Source organism: Pinus tabuliformis, chromosome 1_1 (genome assembly GCF_031772625.1).
Source record: "Pinus tabuliformis cultivar Carrire ecotype Pingquan chromosome 1_1, CPIR1, whole genome shotgun sequence".
NCBI lineage: Eukaryota > Viridiplantae > Streptophyta > Pinopsida > Pinales > Pinaceae > Pinus > Pinus tabuliformis.
In genome coordinates, this window is record NC_142297.1 from 313,369,528 (window position 1) to 313,376,659 (window position 7,132).

Here is a 7,132-nt window from a genome sequence, read left to right on the forward strand (position 1 = left end):
ATATTGTCTGATTTGTAATAGAGAAACTGCTATGAGGTGCTTTGGACTACTTGGGAATGAATTTTTGTCTCAGATGTCGATAGTTTGTACTGTGGTAGACAATAAGATGATTTATTTTCTCAGGGATTGCAATTGCTTTCCGGAAGATGGGGTATACCTGTTCATGGTACTTCTTTCGACATCAAGTTGATAAACCTTCCTTAGACTTGAGTTTTGTTTGGTTCTTGTTCGTTGGGTGATGATAAAAAATGTAATATTCATTTGTATTTGTTGATTTTATACTCATGGAACTTGTTTCTTATTGTACTCAGTTATTTTGATGCAAGAAAGAACAACATACTAGTTTGAGCTTGAGGTACTTGAAGCGGCAGCAGCTCTCTTCTCAAGCGGTATGTGTTCTAGTTCTCAAGTGTAATATGAGTAAATTTAGAATGTACTGCCGTTTGACAATACTTGTAAGCACTTTGAAGCAAATGTGGCCTGAATGCTGTTTGAAACTAGAGATATTGATGACCTCAATGATGTGAAAAATTGGAGATACCGTATGGCCTCAATGGTGTTTGTAATCAAAATCTGGATTGAACACAGTGTCTGTATAGACTGTAGTTCAAGTTTTGTATAGACCTTTTGAAAAGTTTTCATAAGAGGTACTTGAAGCGGCAGCAGCTCTCTTCTCAAGCGGTATGTGTTCTAGTTCTCAAGTGTAATATGAGTAAATTTAGAATGTACTACCTTAGTTGTCATTTCATCATCCAACAACAACTCTAATGTGTTCAAAAAACTTGGCTACCTCCACCATCGTTGCCCGAAGAGAGATAATCCTTCTCCCTTCTCCTCTTCATTTGGTTATCCTTTGCCATCATACTAGAATACAATCTCCTCCACAATTGTAGTCTTCATCTCAAGGACTTCACATGACAAATGAGTCTCTCTTTGTGGTTAATTTTACTATACCTTGGGTGCCAACATTCATAATTCTTGTTGTTGAACCAAGCTCTCCAGTTGCAGCAATAAGCTCGACACCTTTGTCTTATTGATTGCATTCTTTGAACAATGTTACTCAAGCCAATCCTTAAACCTTGGATTGATCAACCGATCTCTAAAGAACATTGCATCATGATGTTGTTCATCCCCTCTTCTACAATTTCTCTCTTATAGATGCATTCTTTGATTGTTCAAGGCCTCCTCCTTAATGACATTTGAGGGATAATTTTGCCTCCTTCCTTGTCTTAACATAAACTTGGTTTTGTTATCCATATTTCACATGGCTGCTAGGATCCATGGTCACTTCTGAAAATTGCTTGCAAGGTTATCTTGGCTTCATTATGCATTGTTTTTTCCTTTTGGAAACTCATCCTTCCTTGAGGATTGTCTAGCATCTACTACCTCAATTTGGATTTCTTGGATCAATTTAGTGCTCTCGTTCTCCTTTTGGACCAGTTGTCCATTCTCCTCACATGCAAAGCATGCATTCACATAAAATTCACCAATTTTAAAAATAAAAGGTTACCTGGCCTCTTCTGATGCCTCCAACATCAAATTTTGTCTTCCTTCCATGCTTTAGGAAGGTACTCCTTCTCTTTCTTCTATTCTTATGACAACTATGAATGATTGTCCCTCTTGAAAATCCTTATCATCTGCATCTATACACATAGCATCAGTATCATAATCACCAAGCTCTTTAGCCCCATATGGTATATATGTTACGAGCACTTCTAGCTAACCTCCCATGAGACTTTCATTTATTGTCTCATCGACATCCTCTTTGTGTAGCTCCCTCTACTGTTATGATGCTTTTTCCACCATATCTTCTATCAACAAATCCATATGTTGATTTGAACTCTTTATGCAGTCCATGAGACTCTCTGATAGTCTCTCTTCAACATCTTCCTCATCATCAAGGACTATTCCCTGCTCTGGTTCAAAATCGTGAACTAATTCAACTTTAGGCTCAACAGGTGCTTCATCTTCCTCCCTAGCTTTCTAGATTTAGGGGGCTTCCTCTTAAAATCTTTTTTCTGACAAGTAATTTGGCCTTCTTCCTTAGGTCCCATCTCTACCTTTGGTATTCTCTTTCAAGCCTCATTTTGACTATGTTGAATCTCTCCTTCAACTCATAAATCTCCTTTTCAATTTCTTCTTTACTCATGCCATTTTCCTTGGCATGCTTCTCCCTTTTGTTATGGCCTCTCTTTGAATTATGTCCATCAGTAGCCATCTTCTTTCCTCCTTTCTTGTGAGCTTTCTCTTGCTCATTGTGAGCTACACTCAAGCCCCTTTAACAATTCTTCTCCATCACTTGTTACCCAATATCTCACCCACTTCAGCTCAACCTAGGCTTTTGGTATTCCTCTGGTTCCCTCCTCTGGAACCCACTTGAGCATGCTCTAGTCTTCTATGGCTTCTACACTTTTCTCACCTTTTGAGAACTCCACTTGTTCTCTTCTCTTTGAGGACCTCAGCTAGAAACCTTCTATGTTTTGTTTTGTAGCCTATTTGTCGTAAGTTTCTTGCCATACACTTTAAGAACTTTATTGGTCCTCTGTTACCACTCCTTCTACTATTACCACTGTAAGGATTAACTCCTTGTATACATTTGAAAAAAAAATACAAACCAGTTACCTACTAGTTCCTTAACCTCTGAGGTCTCAATATCTCAGTTCTTCCTAGCTCTACACTTGGTTGGTACTTCTTTAATATGCTCCAATCCTGTATTCCGTTCTCAATCTCTTTCTCTCCTCACTTTTTTTCTTAGGTTCCTCTTGCCCAAAATTTTCTTGGTTTCTTTGTCTCAACTTTGATGTCTCTTCTTCACGAGCAATCTTATAAATCTTTTTGGTTCACTGCAGAAACCTCCTCAATCACTTGTCAATCCCCAAGAGCATCAATATTGCTCTAGTACCACTTAATGCATACCTTTTGGCTACTCTCATATTTCCATCATTCAACGTAGTCCATCTCATTCATTCACCTTCCCATTTTTGGCTCTTCCGGTCCCTTTTTCTAGCAGCCTTAACTGTGGAACCTTACGTTATGACCCAATAGTCAATTGCTCTATTCCTTTGACCTTTGACATAACAAACAATCTTGATTTTCCCAGATTTTCCACAAGTTCTTTCTCACAGTGACTATACTCGCCCTGTCTTGCGTTCTAAACCTCCCTACTACCTTCAACACAACCACCGTTAATAAATATCTTCGCATAACCCACTTAGTTGTTCTAGGTCACTAGACAGTTCTCAACCTCCTTAGTTGAAGATTTGTTCCCACTGTGCCTTGAAACCTCACAGAATCTACTTAAAGTGTGTAATAATTCTCCCAGGCCAAACTTGAAGTCAACACACACACCTGTCTCCTGGTATTTGAAAGCACTCAATCTCAATAATAAAGGTGCTTAGGCCTAACTTTACTCATATTACACTTGAGGTACTTGAAGCGGCAGCAGCTCTCTTCTCAAGCGGTATGTGTTCTAGTTCTCAAGTGTAATATGAGTAAATTTAGAATGTACTGCCGTTTGACAATACTTGTAAGCACTTTGAAGCAAATGTGGCCTGAATGTTGTTTGAAACTGGAGATACTGATGACCTCAATGATGTGAAAAATTGGAGATACCGTATGGCCTCAATGGTGTTTGTAATCAAAATCTGGATTGAACACAGTGTCTGTATAGACTGTAGTCTAATTATGTATAGACTGTTGGTCTTAAGAGCATGCGATCATTGATCAAGCCATCATGACCCATGGCAGCTTTGAAGGGATAAAAGGAAGACGTGTTGAAGCCAATGCTGCCATTGGAGTTTGATTCTTGAATATCATGGAGATTAAGAAGAATTATGTTCCATGCTCAAGGTTAATTACATTAATGTTTTATGTGCTTACTCTACAAATGAATTTGAACAAGTTTTTCATGGAAACCTTTCGAAAAGAGAAAAAAGACCTTGCATTATAGTTTATTGGTGGATTCCTATATTTTCTTGGTTGTTGTTACATGTTGACTATTGGAAGATCTGTTTATATTACTGAGAATCTTTCACCTGAAAATGGAGCAGTAAAGGACATATTAACTGTTATACACTTTTGATTTTTCTGCCTTTGAGAACCTTGTGAGTTGTATGTCATTGAAGGGTGACTTGGTTTGAATAGTTAGCTTTGGAGAGCAGTTAGAGGAAGAAATAACTCAAACCCAAACTCAACAATGGAATTTTTATCAATGTGTCCATTCCAATAGATTATTATTCTAAATCTGGATGATGTGGCAACAATAATTATATATTTTTTGGAATGTACCTCAGTGAATGATCACCTTTTGTAATATTTTAAGTGTCGCTACATAGAGATGTTATTTCTATGCTTAATTAATTGCATTGATGTGCCATAGAGCAATGCAATGCATCTGGATACTTGAAGTCTTGGAATTGCAGAGCAGCATTTGCTTGATTCCTTGGTAGCTGTTTGAAGATCCTAACCAAACTGATGTTTCTTTCAGAATTGTGGTTCTTTGTCATAGTAGTATAGTACGATGTTCCTGAGATTACCTTTGGTTCTGTTATGAGATCTGTAGAGAATTGTTGAGCAAGGGGGAGGATAGCTTCATCTTAATTTTAAAGCATCCCTCTCCCAACGTTAAGCTTGATGGGAAGAATTATCCTATCTTCAAGTGAAGGGTGCTAAACATATAATTGAAGAATTGATTGTTAAGACTTGTGGAGGGTAAGAAGACAAATTGCACTGTTGCTAAAGAATTAGTAAAGCTTTTGGCGCACAATGAAGATGTGCAGTACATTATAAGTTTTGCTATTGCAGATCATATTGGTCCTCAAATTAGAAGTTTGATTAGTTCTTGTAAGATTTGGACTAGGATTCTCTAACAGAACAAGGATTCTCTATTCTAGGAAATGACTGTATGCATTTTAAATGATTGGTTGTGTATATCACTGTTTATACGATACGTATTCAGGATGTACAAGATCAATTTGGAGCAGTTGACGATAGAATTGATCCTAAAGTTCGTAGTGCCACTGTTCCAATGGTTGAAAAACATGTTTCAGCCATTTGTGACCAGCGTGAATGCCACTGATAAAGTGGCTAACTTTCTTGGTGGAATGTTACTGCAGAAAGAACATTGCTGGAGTAGATTCACTTAAAAGAGTGTATACCGAGCACTTACACTGAAATCACTAAGAAGAAAGGGAAGAAGTCTGCATAGAAAAGTTTAAAGGAAACTTCACAAAAAACCCTTGAAAAATGATGTTGTATCAAGCAGGGCCATTATTGCAGAGATTGTGTCAAGGCCCATTACCACAGTAAATATATATTATTTAGAACTATGTTGTAATTTTTGTCAGGGTTCATGTTTAGGTTCAACTATCACTGGCTACCCTATTCTGGAAGAGCTTTTGCTCTCCTGAAGACATCTTGATCTAACTCTTCATTCTTTGTTTTCACCTCCATAAAAAATCTCTAGTGGATTCATAAATTTTCCTTTTATTGTGACAGACTATTTTATGTGGTATTGTTGGCATACCTCCTTCAAATGGTGTTATTCCTGAATCTCCAATGCACATGAAAGGCTTAGCTACCCTCAAACATCAGGTACTAATATATTGGAATTATCAATTGCAGCTTCTCAGGGAAAAGACACAATTCAGACATTTTATAGACGAGTAACTTACAAGTACTTTTGTTACAGTTGGTGCTTAGCAAGTTAGTGACAACAATCTGGAAAAGTATGCAGAAAAATTCAACCTTAGGGCAATTATACAGAAACATGCAAGAAGCCTATGAGCAAATGCAGACCCCAATGGTTTATCAGCCTCCACCTGCCTTGGTAATGGTCTTATTTTTGAGTTTGGGTGTTTCATTTTATCTAATTTTCCTCTCCCTTTATTTATTTGTCTTGTCATGTCCCAACCATTTATGCAGGCACTTAAGGAATTGAAAGAGTCCACAATTCAGTTGGCCGCAAGTACTGGGAATATGGATGCCCCAGTTGATGAATCAATTTTTAATGTTGACAAGGACGTGGATGACCTGCTTCTTGTTGAGGTGAAAGAACAACAATTGAGTAATTTGTTGCAATCTCTGATGGTGGTTGGCTGCCTTGCAGTAATGCCCATCATTAGAAAGATCCCAACTTCTGTGCTTTGGGGTTACTTTGCCTTCATGGCCATAGAGAGTTTGCCAGGAAATCAATTTTGGGAAGGGCTATTGTTTCTTTTCACTGCTCCAAGCCATAGATACAAGTATGAACTTTATTCAAACTATAATGTGATTGAATTTAATGCTTGTAATATAGTTTTCAAAGCTGATCAATGTTGAACTGATGGTTACAGAGAACTTTAGGAGTATCATGCTACATTTCTTGAAACGGTGCCTTTCAAGACAATTGCCACTTTCACCATTTTCCAGACATGTTATTTGTTGGCATGTTTTGGTATCACATGGGTGCCTATAGATGGTGTTCTCTTCCCACTACTAATCATGTTGTAACTTGTTAGTCCCAGCGAGGTAGTATATCCTTCCCAAGTTTTTCAAAGGAGCACATCTTCAAGAATTGGATGCAGCAGAGTATGAAGAAGCCCCTGGAATGCCATGCAATATAACAGTGAGTGCAAGACACATATCAAACAAATTTTAAAAATATTACTCAATTCTATTTCATAAGCCCTGCAACATGAACAATAATAAATTGAACTGTAACATATATTGATTGCAGGAAGCTGGAATTCAGGGGTTCGGACTAGGAAGCATGGGAATAGGTGCAAATGATGGCGAAGTTTTGGATGAGATGATTACATGAAGTCGCAGTGAGGTCAAACACACATATAGTCCACGGATAACTAGCTTGAGTGATTGCACACCAATTCATGGATCCGAGTCTGCATTAAGTCCCCAAGTTGCAGAAGCTAAACAAATATATAGCCCCCGTATAAGTGAGATCAGACAGACACATAGCCCTCACAGAGGGGAAAAGCATTCGGGCATTCCCCTGGTTAGTCAAGGAAAAAATATGAGTCCAAGTGCATTTGGTTTGAGGCCACATAAACCAACTTCCAATTAGGTGTTTGGAGTATAAATCCTCGGCTAGTAATCTTTCCCTTGAGTGAGCATATCTTATGTTTAATAGTACATA

At 37.9% G+C, this 7,132-nt stretch overlaps 1 long non-coding RNA gene across 1 annotated transcript; it reads left to right on the top strand.

The window, feature by feature from the left end:
• Nucleotides 1–5,139: 5,139 nt before the first annotated feature.
• LOC149212803 (uncharacterized) lies at nt 5,140–6,194 on the top strand. Its single transcript, XR_016250267.1, has 3 exons — nt 5,140–5,303; nt 5,497–5,592; nt 5,690–6,194. It is a non-coding gene; the product is annotated as an uncharacterized LOC149212803 (long non-coding RNA).
• Nucleotides 6,195–7,132: the final 938 nt, after the last annotated feature.